The sequence below is a fragment of the Hemicordylus capensis genome, chromosome 1, assembly GCF_027244095.1.
Source record: "Hemicordylus capensis ecotype Gifberg chromosome 1, rHemCap1.1.pri, whole genome shotgun sequence".
Classification (NCBI taxonomy): Eukaryota; Metazoa; Chordata; class Lepidosauria; order Squamata; family Cordylidae; genus Hemicordylus; species Hemicordylus capensis.
Genome location: NC_069657.1, coordinates 186,944,375 through 186,964,341, shown reverse-complemented (window position 1 = coordinate 186,964,341; position 19,967 = coordinate 186,944,375). Strand labels below are relative to the sequence as shown.

Sequence of the window (19,967 nt, the reverse complement as noted above, 5' to 3'; positions counted from 1 at the left end):
ACGGAGACTTTGAGGCTTAAGAAAAGGCGGGGAAAGGTGCTCCCCTCTCCTCCTGGCAGAAGAGCTCAGGGAGGTGGTGTGTGGCAGGAACCTGCATTTTGTCCAGCTTGCAAAGGGAGAGAAAGGGTGCCTTTTAAGAAGCGGCGCCTGATGCGAGCAAAGGGGCGGCACTGCCGGGTGCGCGCAGCTGCCGGCTCGCTTTTATACAGCGCCACACACGCCCGCTGCCTCCCCTCTCTCCTCCTCCAGGGACCTTCTTAAAAGGCACCCTTTCTCTCCCTTTGCAAGCTGGACAAAATGCAGGTTCCTGCCACACACCACCTCCCTGAGCTCTTCTGCCAGGAGGAGAGGGGAGCACCTTTCCCCGCCTTTTCTTAAGCCTCAAAGTCTCCGTATTAAAGGCAAACAAGTCCGGCTCCCCTCCTCGTCTCTTAGCAATAGCCATCCATCCCGCCTTCCCCCGCTCTCCAGCCCCGCCTCAGCCGCAGCTACTACAGCAGCAGGGACTGGAGTGGACATTTCTGCTGAGTCCCGCCCCCTTCGCGCTTCCTCTGGCTTGGGGCCGCCACAGCAAGCCAGCCCTTGCATGTGCAATCGCCTCTTCAGTGCAACCTTCCTTTCCCAGCAAAACAAGCAAACACCTTTGCAGAGAAAGAAGGGGAAAGTCTTGAGATTCCGCGCACGCACAACAATATCGGGCACCTGGGATTTCCCCCCGATAAGTGATGATGCACACACGATGAAAAGAATCGGAAAAGGTTAAGTAAACATGTAGCCTCTTAAATTAAAGCCCACGAGGAGCAGTGGGGAAGGGGCGGCAGGGAGATATCCTGCCGCCCCAATTACACTACGAATTACGGGCACCAGAGCAGGAAAGTGGCGGGAGGGGTAAGTAAACCCTCCCGTCCTCTTAAATATACCCCCCCACCCAGTGCCGGACCGCAGTTGGTCGAAGCAAACACGGACTGCACCAACAACCGCCATCTTCCCGCCTCGGCACCTCACTTAGTTTTAAGCCAGTAAGTTTAAGCAGCTCACCTCATCAAAGATCTCACACAGAGCACCTTCAAGCGACCAGCAACCACCAGATTCCTCCACTCACTCACTGGGCCATCTTCCCGCCTCAGCACAAGCCCCGCCCCTGCTCCACCCCTATTGGCCACTGACGTTCCAGGAGCCTCGGAAACTGTGTTACTCAACAATGTTGAGTAAGGGGGGCGATGGCAACCCGGACCCGACCGGGATGGCAGCATGTTTAGTGCAAGCTTTTACTGGGGATTGAAAAACAAGCCTATTCTTCGGGGAGCCCTGCCTTCCTAGTCGTGGACCGGCACTCAAGCCTCCGCGGACCGGCAGCGGTCCCCGGACCGGCTGTTGAGAAACACTGGTCTATGTCATTGACTTCAACAGCACAGAGATTTTCTCCTGCATTCTCATCTTCATGACATGGCACTGAAATCTCCTCGTGTGTAGATAATTTATTTACATATTTATGCATTCTTCTTTGACTTCGCAGCCCACAAAGCAGTGCATGGCTTTAAAATTTGTAAGAACAATGATTACAAAACTGCAGAGGTGTAACTAGGGAAAACGGCGCCTAGGGCAAGCACTGAAATTGCGCCCCCCCAGCGCCCCCCCAACATCTGACTGACACACATGTTTGATGCCAAGAGTGCAAGCCGAGGGAGCGGAAGAAAAGGACTGGCACCTCTCCTCACCGCCGCCGCTTCTCCTTCTCGGCGCCTTGCAGCAGAGCGAGCTGCTGGTGCGGACGGGGCGGGGGGGTGGGTTCCTGACTGCGCGGGGAGCATGAGAGCAGCGTGCGCCGGCCGTGCCTTTGCGTGCGCCTCGCTCGGCAGCCTCCTCCAAAGCACGCGCCCTTTATATGCCAGGTGGCCACGCTCCTCAAGGAAGGCGGTGGGGGGAAGCAGTGAGCAGCGGCTGTGTGGCGCTTTTAGGGAGGGGGATCAGCAGCTGCAGCGGGAGCGCTGTCGCCGGGGAGAGGAGCGGCGCCCGCAGCAGCCGCAGCCCACCAGGCAACAATGGCAGCAGCAGCGGCAGCCGCACAATAGGCACCTTCTGAATGGGCACAAGCACCCCAGGTGGGGGAGGCTGCGGTGGCGAGGAAGAAGCAGCAGCCGCGGAGGAGGAAGAAGAGGAGGAAGAAGGCGAAGAAGGCAGCGTGCCCCCCGCTCCTGCCTGGCCGCCGCCGAGTGCTGCGTAGGGCCGAAGCTTGCAGGCGCCGGTTGGCACGGCTGCGGCGGTGAGTCTTCTCCTGCCAGAGTGGCGGCGGCGGCGGCAGCGGCGACTCCCGCATCCTCCTCCCAAGTTCCAAATTTCAAATAAATATTATATTATATTATAAGAGATCACACACACCTTGTCCTCTGGTTTTATGATGAGGCAGGCCTTCCTCCGTCCTTGTGTGCACACACAGCCCCAGGCAGCAGGCAGCAACACAAACGCTCTCCACTCCGACTCCCACCCTGCCTCGTCGCCGATGCATGCAAGACAAAGTCCACGTGCAGGCGGCGAGCTGGGAGGAGGACACACGGATGTGCGACTGGTGGCGGGGTGGAAGAAAGACGAAGAGGTCCGTCGCCAAGTTTGCTGCCAAACTTTAGGCGCCCGCGCCATGGCGCCCAGTGCCGGAGCTGAGCAATGGGGCTGGCGCCGGGACCGCTCATGGGGGAGGGGGGCGCCACCCACACACGCGGACTGCTTTGCAGACTGCTGCTGCGCTCAGCGCTGCGATGCACACAAGAACAAAAATTTGGGGGGGAAAGGAAGGGGATCGGCGGGGGCACTTTTTGGCGCCCCCTACCAAGTGGTGCCCAGGGCACGTGCCCTGCCTGCCCCCCCTAGTTACGCCTCTGCAAAACTGTCTTCTTCTCAGTAAAGTAAAGCAAAATGTGCCATCAAGTGAATTTCGACTCCTGGCGCCCACAGAGCCCTGTGGTTGTCTTTGGTAGAATACAGGAGGGGTTTACCATTGCCATCTCCTGCGCAGTATGAGATGCTGTTGCCTTACAGCATGTTCCTGTATCCCTGCTGCCCAATATAGGTGTTTTCCCATAGCCTGGGAAACATACCAGCAGGGACTGGAACTGGCAACCTCTGGCTTGCTAGTCCCCGCTGCGCCATTAGGTTACTCACCCCCTATTCAGAAATGTGGAGGGAGAAGAGCAGGAACATGCCTGCTTTGGCCACACCTTTGATGCCAACATGCCTGCTGGGCACAACCCCTGGTGCCCATGTATCTGGCTTTAATGAGAAAGGGATGGTGGTACTAGTGTACACCATCAGAGCAAGTGTTCTGGATAATAATAGTAATCACTCCCTTGGTGTATGTGTGTACTGCCTCTTTCTTATTAAAGATTAATGCCCATTTGCTAGGGACTTGGGCAGAGGGCGTGTCTGCAGAGAAGGTGTGGACAGAAGGCATTATTATTTTACTGGATCCTCCCCTTCATTTACTGCAGGGGTTCTCAAACTTGGGTTCCCAGATGTTGCTGGACTGCAACTCCCACCAACCCCAGCCACAAACGCCATCCAGGAACCCAAGATTGAGAAACCCTGTTTTACTGAATGCACAGAGGATTTTTAAAAGAAGAGGACTAAAAATAATATTAAAATTGTATTACAGTTATAAAATAATCAAAACACCAAAAGACAGAAGACCAAAAAATAAGAAAATAAATTAGTAGCAGGAGCAGTAAAAAATAACAAGCAGCAGATCATAAGTTAATAATTGAGAGCCTTTGTGAATAAAATTGTTTTCATGTGGTTCATACACTCTATGCTAATATAGGCACCTCCCTCATTTGTCCAGGCAGAACATTCCAGAAGTTGGGAACACCACTGAAAGACCCTCTTCCCAGTCAGCACCACCTCAACCCTGAGGATATGGACACCCAAAGAAGGACCTTTGTTGCAGTTCTTCATACTCAGGCAGGTTCATATGGGAGAAAGTGGTCCTTTAAATATCCAGGCCCCAAGTTGGAATGTAAGTGAGTGGGAATATGTGAGAAGTCACTACAATCATTTTGGAACATGCAGTATTTTATTATTGTAGTGTCCAGCAAAAAGACTAAAAGGTACCACTTTAGAGGTACATTGTCTTCATCTCCAAAAAACACAGACCCATAAGAGCATAGAACAAACAATGAGCAAACTAGTAAGTTTACAGAGAACTCAGGGAGGACAGCTTCCCGCTTCCCCGCTCTCTAATTTAACGACACTTGCTTAAATTGAGACCACCAAAAGGCAGCCTCCTAGGTGGACTCTCCCATGCCTCAATAAACCCATTAACTTGTTAAGGTGTCACAAGACTTCCTAGATGACCACTGTATCTTTTAAAGGGGGCATACACCAGATAGCAGGCTAAGCATCAATACACAGCAAAGGCCTGCTGCTGCCTGCACAGAGGGGGTGGTGCTTAGAGCAACATGTAGTTCATGTTGATGAACTACATCATCCCCAGCTACAATTTATTGGGAGTTGTAGTTCAGCAACTGGTGGAAAGCCAAGGCTGGCTTAGAGCAACACCTACCTACTCCCGTCCACTTGTTCATTTTCCAGTTTCACCCACTCAATTGCCTCCAGCCCACCCAGTCACCAAAGCCAGCTTCAGCTCCATTTTTGTAAGACTGCTTTGTACAAATTAAGTACGTTTCTGTAGCAGTATTCTTCTGAAAACATGTTCAAAGAGTGGTGGATTAGCGCCAACTAATTCCATCTTTCCCTTGTTCCCCTATATAACGATCTAGTTACTGGTGGTGGGTCACAGACTGACTTTCTTTAAATACTTCCAGGCACAACTGAAATCTCACTGCATTAATCCATGAATCAGCCTGGCCCCTTTTAGCTGCACTCTGATTTATTAGTAGCAGCAACTGCTGACATTTCAGAAGCCTGAAGACTGAGTGGGACAGATTTCCAGTACTTAGCCTCTTACTGCCCATACCTCTAACCCTTCTCCTGCCATCTTTGGCAATGCAGTATAATGGCAAGATTCTATATGGAAAAATCCAATATGTCCAATACCTCGAAAAAATTAGAATAAAGGAGACTTTGGGCAGATATACCTTCTTCCACACCTGTAGCATTTTAGTGAAAGAAGCTGGAACCAGCAGAGTTATAAATTATTTACAACAATCAAAGCAGGTTGGATAATTTGCTCAGCACTAAGGGACATATCTGAAACATGACATGAAACATATAATTGCGGTTAATTCACTTCTTTTACTGCTTGTAGTTCAGTTGACCACAGATAATAAAAGGGTATTCCAGCTTGAAAATGGGAAATGCAGATTGGTCCCTGAAGATCTAAAATGAGGGCCTCTGGCCTTTGCCTTGACATCCACTAAGATCAGTGGGAGATCCTTCTCTCTGTCACTTATGGGCAGGGAATTTCCAGTCTTGGCATCCTTATTGTGGAATTTACTGCCCAAGAAGGCTTTTTATGCCTTTATGCTTAGCTATCATTGGTCAGGTATTTATTTTCATGTTCAAAGGACTTGATGCAAACAAAAATGAGAAGAAAGAAGCTCACAGATAGAAAATTTGCTCCCTCTCCTCACTGCAATCCCTGGTCCTATGGTCCTAAGGAACAGCTTTTGGGGCGGGGTGGTGAATGTAAGGGGCTGGTATGTGTGTGTGTGTCTGAGAGAGAGAGAGAGCGAGCGAGCACATGAATGACTCCTTTTGTGATCTTTGTTCTACTGACACTTGTTTGAATCCAACCAAAGACTTTTCCACAAACCAAGGGTCCATTTTTTTAAACTCCTGTCTGCCATTCTTATTATAGATGTTCTTTATTTGCTGTTTTATAATGTATTTCAAAATATTGTTTTAACTTGTTAAATATTGTGTGTACATAGCTCTGAGTTTTCTAACAAATTTTAAAAGTGATTAATAGATTTACAAATACACAAAATAGTTATAGCACATATTTAGTCTGGGGAAGCTAGAGGTACAGTTAAGATAGAGCCCTCCTGTAAAATTAGTAAGTGTGTGTGCACTTCATAGAGTTCCAAGAGATTGATACTCAAAGGCTAGTTTACACACATGCACAAGAACGACTGTGGCAGTAGAGTTCTGAGGTGGTAGAATGGAACACACCACTGGAAGAGGGGGAACCACATTTTGGAATGTCTCCTATGTGATGAGTTCCCTGCAAACAGACACTAGCATAATAGAAGATGAGCTGGCCTAAACTTCTCCCCATGATATGCAGTTTTTACTTGCAGGGAATTCTTTTTTAGCATTCAAAAACTGGTGCTACAACCCACATTCTAATTTGGTACAATCTACTCTACAACCTCAGAATACACACCACGCCCTTCTGTTGCATGTTTTGTGTAGATCAGGCCTTAGAGCAGGGGTGGGCGAAACGACAACTCCCATCATCTTTAGCCACAATAAACAGATGATGATGGGAGTTGTAGTTCAGCAACAGCTGGAGTGCCATGTTTGCCCACCACTGCCTTAGAGGCTGGAAATCCAAGGCATAGTCTGCATCAGCATGATTATATGCTTGAACTGGCAGTCAGAGACTGTGCATTGTTATTCAAGAGGGGAACCTCTGCAAAATATGATCAGGCTAATTTATCTGGAACTTTCTGATAAAATCTACAGTCATACTGTTAGTTCCTGAAATTAAGCAATGCAAGATAGCAGACTGGCCCTAGAACCATCCACCACTTCCTTCCCCTTGACCTTTTGCTTTATTCCCACCCACCCCAATCCACCCCATCTCAGTGTATTTGGGTACTTGGAATAAAAGGGGCACAAAACTAATAAGTTAATGCATATTAAGTTACATTTTTAAAATCACAAAAAGTAGACATTTTAGATATATCTCCCTTACTCTGAAACCTTATCCTCCCTCATTAACTTTGACTCACTGCAGTTGGATACTGTTGCACCTCTGATCTGATAACACAAAGGATTAACCATGCCAAAGCTGGATTATGCTACTTAATAATTATTCGAGGTGTGCAGTTTCAGAGCACATGGACATCCTTTTCAGAATCCAGGCTCAACATGTAGCAAGACTATAGATGTGTGCAAGTAATGAATAGGGAATAACTATTTAAAGGTAAAGTTGTGCCCTCGAGTCAGTGTCGACTCCTGGCGACCACAGAGCCCTGTGGTTGGTTTGGTAGAATACAGGAGGGGTTTACCATTGCCATCTCCTGCACAGTTTGAGATGATGCCTTTCAGAACCTTCCTATATCGCTGCTGCCTGATATAGGTATTTCCCATAGTCTGGGAAACATACCAGCAGGGATTCGAACCAGCAACCTCTTGCTCGCTAGGCAAGTCATTTCCCTGCTGTGCCATTACCTTTCTGCAAAACATTGGAATGAGAGAGCATTGAGTTCAATTTACAGCCAGCCTGTTTTTGTTTTGTTTAAGGGAAGCGGTTTTTCAGACAGTGAAAAAATTAACCCGTTACACCCATCACCATTGGAGATTGTTAACAGCTAATAGCTGTAACCATTGTCAATAAAGGATTACATAAATGCATAGTTAATGGCCAATGTCTGCTAGACAGGATGGGCTCAGCATTAATATCCATTAATATATCCTATTATCTCTTTTCTTTTGCCAAAAACTGAGGCTGAATGTCAGAGAACATATCACTAAAGACTGCCCATTTCCTGGATGCTTCCAGTGATGCATCATTGGCAGAGAGAACCTTCTATACTAGGAAGACTATTAGTAACAGGCAGTGCTTATGTTTGGGAAGTATGTATGCTAATATAGTACTCCGCATAATAAGCCTGGTGTTTTAGGGTCCCAGGGAATAGAAGAAAAAGTTCCCAAAACTTGATTTTTCAAATGTGTATGATTTATGAATTTTAACTGTTTTATATTTGTTTGTTTTAAATAAAATAAATAAATCATATTGTTTTTTACATTAGGTTTTACCTCGTACACTGCCTGAAGATTTCTATATCAGGCAGGATAGAAATACAATCAATCAATCAATAATAAATATTATCTATCTTACCTTTGATTCTCATCCTATTAACCTTAAGAAAATAATGATTATTCAGCCTTGATATAATATGCAGGGAAAGATGGAGAGGTCAGGCCTCTCATACCTTAGTAGTGTGCAGACGAGCTCAGTGGAAGAGCATCTGCTTTGTATGCAGAAAGTCTCAGGTTCAATCTCTGGCATCTCCAGGTAGGGCTGGGAACTACCCATCTACACAATACTACACAGTATTGTGTAGAACAGGGATTCTCAACATTGGGTCCCCAGATGTTATTGGACTTCAACTCCCATAATCCCCAGTCCCAGTGGCTTTTGGTCGGGGATTATGGGAGTTGAAGTCCAATAACATCTGGGGACCCAATGCTGAGAATCCCTGGTGTAGACAATACTGTGCTAGATGGACTAAGGGTCTGTCTTGTATACTGCAGCTTCCTATGTAACTTGTTTTGGGGGTGGGACTGTAGCTCACTGGTAGAGCATCTGCTTAGTATGCAGAAGGTCCCTTGTAGCCAATTTTTAACTTGGCACTGAAGGACTATAACACGGGGGCCAAATGGGAATGCAGCATGCAAGAGTCAGAGCAGTGTCTTTAGCAATGTGTTATGATGGTGGTGGGAGGCCTTGGGCAATGGTCTTTGGTATGAAAATAGGTAGGGACGGCTCTATGCTTCAACTGTCCTCCATGAGTCCTTCCTACCTAGTGGATGTCCTCCCTTCAAAAGATTCATGGTGGAGCTTGCCTTACCTTGGCAGATAGGTTGGGAGAGGGAGGCAACAATGGAGTAACTTTCTTAGCTGAGAGAGTTTCTCCACTGCCACCAAAGATTATGGGCAGAGCAGTGGTCTCAAAGATTGGCAGTGGGCTTTTCTGGCAGTCCTCAGTAACTGCCCACCAATGCTGATCCCTGACACTGGCCCTGAGAATAGAGAGGTTCTCTTTGCCCTCCTACTTTCACCTGTGACATGTTGTTGGAAGGAATGACCATGGAATTCCAACTTTTTTTAAAAAAAGTGGTGGTTTCGGCAGAGCACATGCTCCTGAAGAATAGCAGTAGGAGACATACTGTAGTTAACATTCAATCAAAATCTAACCATTGTTTGGTCATTGTTTCCTACAGACAACACTCAGTATATCAGAAGACCAAGCTGGATATACTGTACGATTACTCTTGATTTAGAGTAGGATCAGGACGTTTTTCCTGTTTGTGATCTATGAGATCCCCCTCCCCTGCTCTTTTCATTGCCTGCTGCTTGAGGAAAATTGCTATCTGCTTTTGATTATTTCAGGCTGCTGGCTGTCAGAGTTAATTTATTTGTCAATCAGTTCTGATGCTGCTGGGTGGTTACTGTGAAACTAATTATTGGCAGAAAGCTCAGGGGATTCCACAAAGACGTGCTTTTCCCCAATGTCAGTTTTAAAAATAGAAGAAATGTACAGACAAGACTGAACCTGGCCACACGCAGCAAGGAAGACAAATATACCATGCATTGTTGATTGCTCTCTTTATTTCTGTGGGTTTTCTTAGGAAAATGTGGAAGAAAACAATTGGCATTTGAATATAAGGAGCAACTTCACAAATAAGGTGCAACTTATAAACTTTTAAACATCACTAATCCAGGAGCAGGTCCATACAGTGACTTTAAGAGTTACTAAGGGCTATGAACACAAATCCGTAGTTTGTATTTTGCAATTTTTATGTCTTTGCCTGCCTGCAATGTAAGTAGGATTGCCATCTCTGACCGAAACTATTCCTGGAGATGTTTCTCCACCCCCGAATTTTTTCTCCAGTAATGTTCACTAGATGAAGTGATTAAAATATTTGGGAAATGCTTTTAATTATCTTCTAGAGACTGGTGTGGATTTCTGAAGACCCCTGGCTAGTCCGGGAAAATTGGCAACCCTAAATCTAGGCCATCAGCCATACAGGCTTAAAGTCACACGGTCAGCGTAATGCAAAAGAAGTACCTGCTTTTTAGTAGTATCCAGATTACCAGCTTCCTATGCTTCAAGTTTAGCACTGGACTGGAACAGCAGGAAGGCACTTTCTTTATGCAATCTAAAGGAACTGCAGCATCTTCTTAATTGCATTTACACTGACAATTCATTGTTAAAATGCTCTTACAAATCACATCCAACTCCCACACAATTTTTAATTCCCGACATGCTATTTTTTCTTCTTGATAATTATATCCATATTAATCTATGTAACCAGCAGCCCCAGCATCTCTTTGAAAAGGCCCCACCGCTGTAATTGTTCTTTGGAGCCACAGCTAGGCATGGACTCACTTATAAGGAGAGGGTGACCCTCTTAGCTGCTGACACAGGCTTTCTAAATGATCATGTGTGTCGCTGTATGCATGGAGATCAATGTTCTCCCCAAATCACCCGTGAAGCCTTTAAAACCACTGAACTGTAATTATTAATCCTGCAGCGCATATAAAGCCCTGAGAGTTTCACCACCACTTTATAAAACAGAGGAAACAGCTGTCCTAACTTGGGAACAGGGAGTGTAGAACTCTTGCATGCCTTTAAGAAGCACTGCTTGTGTACCAAGCCAAATGAAGAAGGGGAGGTATTTTATAGCCACCTGACCTACAAGACAAATCCAAGGGAGTGGGATTTATTCGTTATGAAATATCTTTTCTGCCCTAACCGTTAGAGAAAAGAAAGGGCAGGCAACAACCATTTTTAAAGCTCTAACGATATAATGCACATATTCATATGTGCCTATGCATAGGGTTTTCCACTACCAGGTCCTTCACAATCTGCAGAAGCATCCAGTATGTCTTCACCATCACTGCAGCACAGAATTAGGCCCAGTCTGGTCTACACATTATCTTATCTATGTCTGGTCATCTTCTTGTGGTGAGTTTCTGCATATGGCTATTAAGTCCAGCTCTGGTTACCATCCAATTCCACCCTAGCAAATGGACAGACTCCACTGATGTCATTTTCTCTGTTCTGGAATAAGAGGTACAAGATTAATCCACTTTCGAAGAGGCTGACTAGGTCATCCTGACCTTAAGCAGTTACTGATATTCCCAGGGCAGCACTTTAGTCCTACCTAAGTAACAGGTTACAGATGGATTATGTTCCTGTGTATTCTGCTTCTTTTCTTGCTCTCTTTGCCCATGTTTCTGCCTCCAGATCTCTTGGACCAATCGCCTGCTTCTTACCTCAGCAAACCTTTACATTCTGCTTCTGTTCTTTTCATTAGATTCTCAACCCAGCTGGACTCTCTGTCTCTGTGATTCTCTGTGATAATGACCCTGCTTTAATTTGACTAGGCATTTGTACTTCCTCGGCTGAATCAGTTGTATCAGATCCAATTGAGAATTAGGGCCACTTTTCATGAAATATTTTGTATTTTTTCCTCTAGGTATATTCATTATACTTGGGTGCAGCTCATTGTTTATGCAACATAGGCTACTGCATAAATTATCATGAGCACATGCTTGTTTCAAATGAAACTTTTTAAAAAATATGGACTACAGTGTGATGTAGCATTCCTGGCAACTATGATTCCAAATGGAGGAAAAAGGTGTAATGTTGAATCCAAAAGCAACCAAGTCTGCATACCTTGGTGACCAGGTAAGGCCATACTAATTAATAATGGGTTTACTTATTATTTTAGATCACTAGAGCTGCTGAGCACCATTAATTCAGTTTTCTTTGGATCCTGCTACAATTGGTTTTAACTTTATCACATCCCAAGCGATGACTGACAAATTGGCAAGCACAATTTAAGCAAACGTTTCATTGCAATCCCGTAAAATTTAAGTACTGAAATTTAAAACTGACAGGCATTTTACAGAACAGTCCTATATGTCTTTACTTGGAAGTGATACTTGCTGCGTCATAAGCCACATTTAAAGTATTTTGTATTGCAGCCTACTTCAGAGTTTATATATATTAATTTTTTTTAATTTAATTTATCAAATTTGTATACCACCCCAAACTTTCATCTCTGGGGGGTTAACAATAGCATACAACAAGTTAAAAACATATACAAAAAACTTAAAACCATTTAACAATTTAAAAATAAACCAGAGATTAAAACCTAAAAAAATTTAGGAATATATATAGAGATATCTATGTCTATATCTATATCTATCTCCATATTAGTTGTGAAGTCAAACCATTTCAGTTGGAGTGCTTGGAGCTGACGTAGTCCTCCAGAAGTAGTCTTGCATGGCAGATTATCAACTAAAATCTGAGTACTTTGTTTTGTAAATGTAACTGGGAATGGAGCTGTAACTCATTAGTAAAGCACCTGTTTTGCATGCAGGAGAGCCAGCCCCTAGCATCCCCAGGTAGGGTGGGAAAAGATCTTTGTCACAAATGGTCTGACTTGGCAGAAGACAGCTTTATATGATATAACACATAACAGAACTGGGTTTTGCTAGTACTCCATATTATAATCTGAATGAAATGCTTTGCCAGTGTTTTCATAACATCATCCTAGTATTCTGGTGACAATGAGTGATTTTTTTTGCAAGGACAAAGTACCTGTCTGTTGCTATTTACTTCCACTACTAAAACTTTCTATACTATATTAAAATATAAAGGCCTATCAAGTTGCCTCCACAGTGTTCCCTTTAAATAGACGACGGCTCTGTATTCCTCCAAGACAACCTCTGTTATTTGGAAAAATAGATCATTTACTAGAAATTTTGAACAATTGTTCAGTCCGTTTTGTTTTGAAATAGAAAACAGTTGATACAACATCTACCTGCTGTTATGTGAGGTGATTGTAGGAGGTTTTTGTGTTAAAAATATATTTCTGAGTCAAAGAGAAAGTATGCACGCAAGTGTGATTATGTGAAAGTTTTTACATACATGGAGAATGTGTGATATTATTTGAACACCCAGGCCCCAATAACAACAGGACATGTAAGACTGGAAGACCTAGGGCCACCTTTATTAATTAAATTTACAATTAACCTGCAATGAGGAACATGCCAAACAGAGTATGGGTAGTCAGCTTAAGTGGCACAGTGGGGAAATGTTTGTCTAACAAGCAGAAGGTTGCCCAGAGGCGTATCTAGGGAAAATAGCGCCTAGGGCAAGCACTGAAATTGCACCCCTGTCCAAACATCTGACACCCATCTTTCAGATAACTTTACCATAATATCAGCTCAAAAATACAAGTTCAGAAACTTTCAGGAGAAACAGGTTGTAAGCAACACACACATGCATACACACATACAACCACACATGTGGCACATGTGCCAGCCGCCTTCCCAAGGATATGCAGCACATCCATGTGCTGGGCATGCCTAAGCAGTGAAAGCTCTCTTTAGCAAATGCTCTGCCACCTCAGCACACCTCACTACAGGTTGCTGCCTTCAAGAAATTCAAGGATGGTTTTTTCTGTCCAAACAGCTTTTGCCTTAAAGGGAGATGGTTGCAATGGGAAATCCTAAGGGCCCCAAACAATCTGAAATTATCCAGTAGCTTACAATAGGCTTGGATCCAGCAGCCTGATCAGGAAGAAGGTGGAAGCTGCAACTAGCCACAGAACAGCAAAACAGTGTGATATTCGAATCAGAAAAAGTGTGTGTGTGTGTGTGTGTGTGTGTGTGTGTGTGTGTGTGTGAGAGAGAGAGAGAGAGAGAGAGAGAGAGAGAGAGAGAGAGAGAGAGAGAGAGAGAGAATTTATAACAATAATCTACCCTGCACTACCGTCACCAATTTTCTGTCTCTGACACACTGCAAAGGTTTGGTAAAAGGTTGCCCCTGCCCCATCCCCTCAAGTTCCTGGGTCTAAAGGTAAAAACAAAACAAAAAACCAAATTCTATTGCACACATATTCCATTTCCTATTTGTCGCTATGTCAGATACTAAGGTAGTAAGCATATGGCCTGTGATAGTATGTATTGGATGGAGGGCACCAGCCACCTTCATAACATTACAACTCTTTCAAAAGTGAACTGCCCTGAGCTATTTTGGAAGGGCGGTATATAAATTTAATAAATAAATAAATAAATAATAATAAAAGTGAGTTCTGCCATAAATGAACCAAGTAGGCATACAAATATGGTGCCTTGGATAAGTTACCCCTCCCTTGTTCAGTACAGAGGCAGGCAACAGGCAGACTGGACAGTAAATTTTATGTCTAGTTTATCAAATGCACTAGTCAATCAGAATCACAGCATGACTATTCAGTGTGTCTTTTAAAAGCAATTATGTTCAAAGTAAAAAGGGAGTTGCATTGATTTTTTAAAAAAAACTTTCTAAAATATAACCTTTTTAGAAGGCAAGGAAACTTGAGCAAATCTACTTGGGATACACAGGCAATACAAACCCGAATACAACTCAGCTAAATTGAAGGGAATAATTTGCAGCACGTTAACCACTTATTTCAGAAGACAAGCCATTTCTCAGTATGGTAGGATTGCACAACACAGGGATGGCAATACACTGCAAATGCAACATTTCTGGGTGTGAATTCTTACAACAGTGTTGTTTTTTTAAAGCACCACTCAAGTTAAAGGCAGGCAGTTTCCAAGTTTGAAATCCCACAAACCTTATAATCAGATTGCTTGACAAATATGCAGATAAAAATAGAGCTTTGTATAGAGAATTAAACATCATGCGAGTGAATATTTCCATTTTATTCCTTGCCTCTCCCCACCACCCTTCAGTTTTGCCAGCTTACAAGGTATTAAACCAGCATTGTCTTTTTAAGGGATGTTTTGAGCCCCTGGTGGCGCAGTGGTAAAACTGCCGCCCTGTAACCAGAAGGTTACAAGTTCAATCCTGACCAGGGGCTCAAGGTTGACTCAGCCTTCCATCCTTCCGAGGTCGGTAAAATGAGTACCCAGAATGTTGGGGGCAATATGCTAAAATCATTGTAAACCGCTTAGAGAGCTCCGGCTATAAAGTGGTATATAAATGTAAGTGCTATTGCTATTTTGTCCACTTGCTTTTGTGCCATTTATATCTGTTTTTTAAATGCTCAGGTCCCTTGCCAACAACTTTGCATTCTTCTGAGTCCCTAGATCAGGGAAAAATCTAGACTTGGGTCTTGCAGAGGCCGTTTGAGAATGTGTGATGGCCATTTTTGTTTTCAGCAGCCGTTTTTTAAAATTAAAAAAAAATGCTCAAATGGTTCCTGCGAGGTCCTGTGCCTTGCCAGGCCTCGCAGAGGCCTTTTGAGCATGTGTGGTGACCTCCAAAATGCCCTCCACACTGATCTTTTTAGGCCACAACAGGCCTGAAAATCAGCCCAGGATGGGCTGCAGCAGTGATCTAAGAGTGATCTGCTGGTGGGGAAAAGAGGGACCTTTGCAGACCCCCCAGCCTTTAGGAAGCCCCCCCCCGAAGGGGCTACATGTAATTATTTAAAAACAATCAGTGAATTGGGGAGGGGGTGTGGGGCAGCATGGCACTGCCCCAGTGCCTAGGGCACGTGCCCTGGCTGTCCCAGCATAGTTTCACCTATGTTGCTGGTTCAAATCCCCGTTGGTACTATATCGGGAAGCAGCGATATAGGATGATGCTGAAAGACTTCATCTCACACTGTGTAGGAGAAGGCAATGGTAAACCCTCCTGTATTCTACCAAAGAAAAAACACAGGGCTCTGTGGGCGCCAGGAGTCGAAATTCACTTGATGGCACACTTTACCTTTTTACCACCCATGTGGGTCAGCCTCTTAAAGACGACTGCCCACTGCAGGGCAAAGGACCTAATTGATTGATTCAGCCCAGCTCCAGGTCCGGCAATCCTCCCAACCATGAGGCTTTATCTCCACTGAGGGGGGGGGCATCCAGCGCCACCCCACCTAGGCCGCAAAACACTGAGTGGTGGGCCCAGGCAGCTTCTTGGTAGTGGCAGATCCCAGCCCAAGGGCCACAAAACCTGCAAGGGCTGTTCCTCAGCTTCCCACTCACCTTAATCAGTCCTCCAGTCAAACACCAATACAAGACAACCTACCCCAACCCACACTCACTGCAAAGGGACTGAACATCCCAACAATGAAACCCTACCAGGAGAATCAGTGAGAAGTAGGCAAAAAATGGCCACCCCCACAGCCAAGCAGGTGTGACCCAAAAAATTCCTACTCCCCACCACATTTCTATGCCGCTCTTCCTCCAAGGATCCCAGAGTGGTGTACATGGCTATGTGTACCCTCACAACAACCCTGTGAGGTAAGTTGGGCGGAGACTGGCCCAGAGTCACCCAGTGGGTTTCATGGCTGAATAGGGATTTGAACTCAGGTCTCCTGGTCCTAGTCCAACCACTACACCATGAAAAGGTGACTGGATAATCCTCACTGTAATGGGATGGGCGGGGCAGGTGCCTTGCTCCAGAACAACTGAGACAGAGTGAAGGGCATTGGCTATTTATGCAGCAGCTCCCCCAGTCTCATTTGCCAGCTACCATCATGTCTGGGGAAACAAAATGGCACCCCCGTGCCCATCAATAGGGCCGAGTGCATCTTCCCCCCACTCATGGGTATAACTACGATTAGGCAAGGGGAGAAAGTTATCTGGGGGGCCCTTTCCTTGTGGCCCCCCCAAGACACATCACATGACTCCCCATTGCCTGCCTGCCCAGCCCCAAGACCCCTCAGCCACTTGACCTGTTTGCCCTCTCTTCTGCTTGCCCTCCTGGCTGGCAATCTAAGCAGCCTGCAAGCTGCTAGAGCTCCTTCTCTCTCCGCCTCTCAGCTGATCGGTGGGTGGGCGGGGCTTCCAGAGAGCTCTCCTTGTAGGCCTCTCAGAAGCCTGAAGCTCTCCAGGCAGCAAGGAAGGAAGGAAGGAAGGAGACAGGCAGGCAGGCAGGCAGGCAGAGTGGCCAGCTCTGGCTGCCCTTACCCACCACAGTTCTCTGAAGACCCTCTGCCCTGCCCAGCCAGCCCAGCCTTTGCCAGTAATGGAGGTAGAATGTGAATTCCTTTTTGTGGTTACCCCCTGCCCCCGGATATATAGGGATCTGCTTGCCATAGGGCTTTGATAATGGGGGGTAGAGACTGAGAAGTCTCTGAATATATTTAATTTAAAGCAGATCGGGAAATTTGCTGGCTTTTGGGGTGGGGGGAACTATCTAAAAAGTCCTATAAGTGGCTTGTTTCATGGCAGAAAATTACAAAAACTTCTGGAACAAACAATATTTTATTCATTCATTCATTTATAAATGCACGTATGTTCAAGTTGTTTTGCAACCCAAAAGGTCTGAGTGAGAACTGTGAAGCATGTGTTGTGCTTTTATTTTATTTTTCTTTAGAAATGCCAAGCTGGTTGGGCATGTCCAAAAACCTCACTCACACTATTTACACTGTATGTCATCAGTCAGTATGATTCTGTAATGATATGAAATGTTAAGGAGGCCCTGCACATGCTGATTTCCCCCCCCCGCCCCGCCCCCCACTAGGGATGATCCTGCTTCTGGGCACCTGCTGAGAGTGGTTTTTATCTCAGTACAGTGAGAGACCACAACCAGCCCTACTTCCACATTGGGGAGCAGGGAGAATGACTTTTAGGACAGACTAGGGCATAACTTCAGGAACTCCTTGAGCCCCGGCATGTCTCATCTATCTTAACATTTTACCAAGAAGAGGCAGATTCCTCATTCTCCCCACCACCACCTCTTTTTCTCCTGGGGAATGGTGCTAATTCTTGCTCTCTTCTCTATTTCACTCCACCTGTCTTACTTGCTTCAGTGGGACTTACTGGTCTCCTAAAGGAGCAAAATATGCTGGGAGCACAAATTAGTTTGGTTTGCTTTACATCCCTGAGCATCTGCAATCCTATATGCACTTACCAGGGGAGGATCTCAGACAGTTGAATGCAATGGAGTTTATTTTTAAGTAGACATGCTTTCCTTGCTAGTCCTAAGTCCTTTAGGTTTCAATGAAATGTACTTCCAGCTAAATGTGGTTAGATTTGCTGCTTGAGGCTGCAATTCTCCACACACTTACCTGGGACTTTCACACACAGCACGCTTTACTGCAAGTTTACTGGGAGGCTTTACTGCAAAATTGAAGTTGTCCTAAAGAACTAACGCAAAATAGTGGGTTGTTTTTTTTTACTCCGGATAGAAATCAGGCTACTCTCTAACAAGCAGTTAAAAACCTGAATTGCGCGTCAGCTGCTCCCCAATAACTCACAGAGACGTCAGGGTAAATCTGGCCAACATGTGAATGCAGCACCTCCATTCCAGAGGATATGTGTATTAAAGGGCTTTAAAAGCCCCGTGTGAAAAACCTCCTGGAATCAAACTTTACTGAATTTGTTCAGAATTCTGAGAAAACATATAGGCTCACACTGCATGGTTGACAGTCTCCTTTGCTAATCTGCAGCGAGGAGCCCATTTTAATAATTAGTGTTTCTACTGTGTTCTAGGCATTAAAGGTAGCACAAATATATACTACTCAATGTATATCACTATATATTGTGAAGTGTGTGTGTGTGTGTGTGTGTTCAGTGAAATATATTTCCAGGCAGCATATTTATTTTGAAATATCAAATCCTTTGGGGCCTGGGGTGTGTGGAGGCCCTGGACTTTGAGGGGGGGCATTTAAAAATCTTGTCTCTGGGCCCACTCCAACCTTGCTACACCCCTGCCCCCACTTTACCATGAAGTGCGGCAGTGGGGAGCAGTTTTGCATAGCAGTGATAGAAAGGGTATGCTGAAAATGTTTTGGTTTTGCAGCAAAGATATGGAGGAGCAGGAAGGAGAAGGACCCATCCTTGCTTCTTGTCCCAGGGTCCACCCCACACCCCTGGCCAGACTTTCCCACTGGTCATCCCTTCTCTACTGACACTATCCCTTTGGAATATAGATTGCTACTCTCAGGGACATTTCCTTCCTTCCTGCCTTGTCACTTCCTCTCTCCCTTCTTTTCCCTTCCTTCTACCTTGCAACATGCAAGCTCCCCTGCACCATGTCTGCAGAGATGCAGAATCCATTTGCATCCAGCTAGATAGATAGATTAGACATCCTAACTCCTCACTTTCCTATCCAGAATGGAGTTCTCTAATAAATACCACTTATATTGATTTGAAACTATGAACTAGCTCCAAGTTACTTTACTCTCAGCATACATGCATGCCTAACCAAATTCCCCTGTGTTGTGCCTCTGTGCACTCTGCTAAAATGAGAAAGGGTTTCTCCTACCAGAGAGAATTCCCAACACTTTCTATGGTGACAATCCTGTTTCTAGTTCATTAGAACGCTGCTACATTGGAAGTATGGGCAGCATCTAAAAGGACCCTGACAGACTACAAGAGAAATATGCCTGAATCATGAAGCCAGAAAGGACCAAGGGCTCCTTGAGAAGGCTACCATGGACATTTTAGAGATGGAAAGAAGAGAGTTAAAATCCCTTAAATAATAATATTCCAGCCCTGTGTCTGAAATCAGGACCAACCACACTCACCTGTAACTTTTGTTTAAAATGGTAAAGTACAGTGCTTTCAGGATAGATATGTTAACCTGTCAAAATAATGATAAAGAGTGGTTTTATATATTCATATACACTGATTTAAATTAGAGCTACTTGCATGTAAATGAGTAGAGAATTGCAGTCTAGATTTGCATTTGGCCTGATACCTTTTACTTGATGGATAGCTTAACATGATACTAAAAATATCTACCTTTCCTCTTAACCGTTACAGTCACGTTTTGTTTACAGATCAGAAAACAAATATCAGCAATGTGGAAAGGAGGTAGCAATTCCAAAGGGCAATGTAACTAGCTGAGGCAATATATATTGTAGGCATATACTACCCCCTGGTGGCAAGAAATATTTAGCCATGATGGACAGATACTCTTGACTAATGCTGAACCAACATGGGGAGAAAAAAAAGTACTCCAGTGATGCCAAAAATGTCAACTTGTTTTTCAGTTGCTTAGAAATGAAGGCTTTCAGATATTCTGATATACTGAAAAGTGCTAAAACAGGAGGGACTTTTGAAGCTCCTTTCATGCTTAATAAAGATCAAATGTCTA

The 19,967-nt window shown here is 44.9% G+C and overlaps 1 protein-coding gene and 1 long non-coding RNA gene across 4 annotated transcripts in view; one reads left to right on the top strand and one right to left on the bottom strand.

The window, feature by feature from the left end:
• TANC1 (tetratricopeptide repeat, ankyrin repeat and coiled-coil containing 1) overlaps nt 1-1,087 on the bottom strand; it is a 225,385-nt gene extending 224,298 nt beyond the window's left edge. The window contains exon 1 of the mRNA XM_053260287.1: nt 1,039-1,087. The gene's annotated coding sequence lies outside the window, so the exon portion shown is untranslated. The remainder of the gene's footprint in view (nt 1-1,038) is intronic.
• Nucleotides 1-19,967, top strand: part of LOC128329345 (uncharacterized) — a 28,412-nt gene extending 8,445 nt beyond the window's left edge. For all 3 annotated transcript variants that reach the window (XR_008309626.1, XR_008309628.1, XR_008309625.1), the window contains exons 2-4: nt 3,833-4,006; nt 11,389-11,600; nt 19,651-19,967. This is a non-coding gene — a long non-coding RNA (uncharacterized LOC128329345). The remainder of the gene's footprint in view (nt 1-3,832; nt 4,007-11,388; nt 11,601-19,650) is intronic.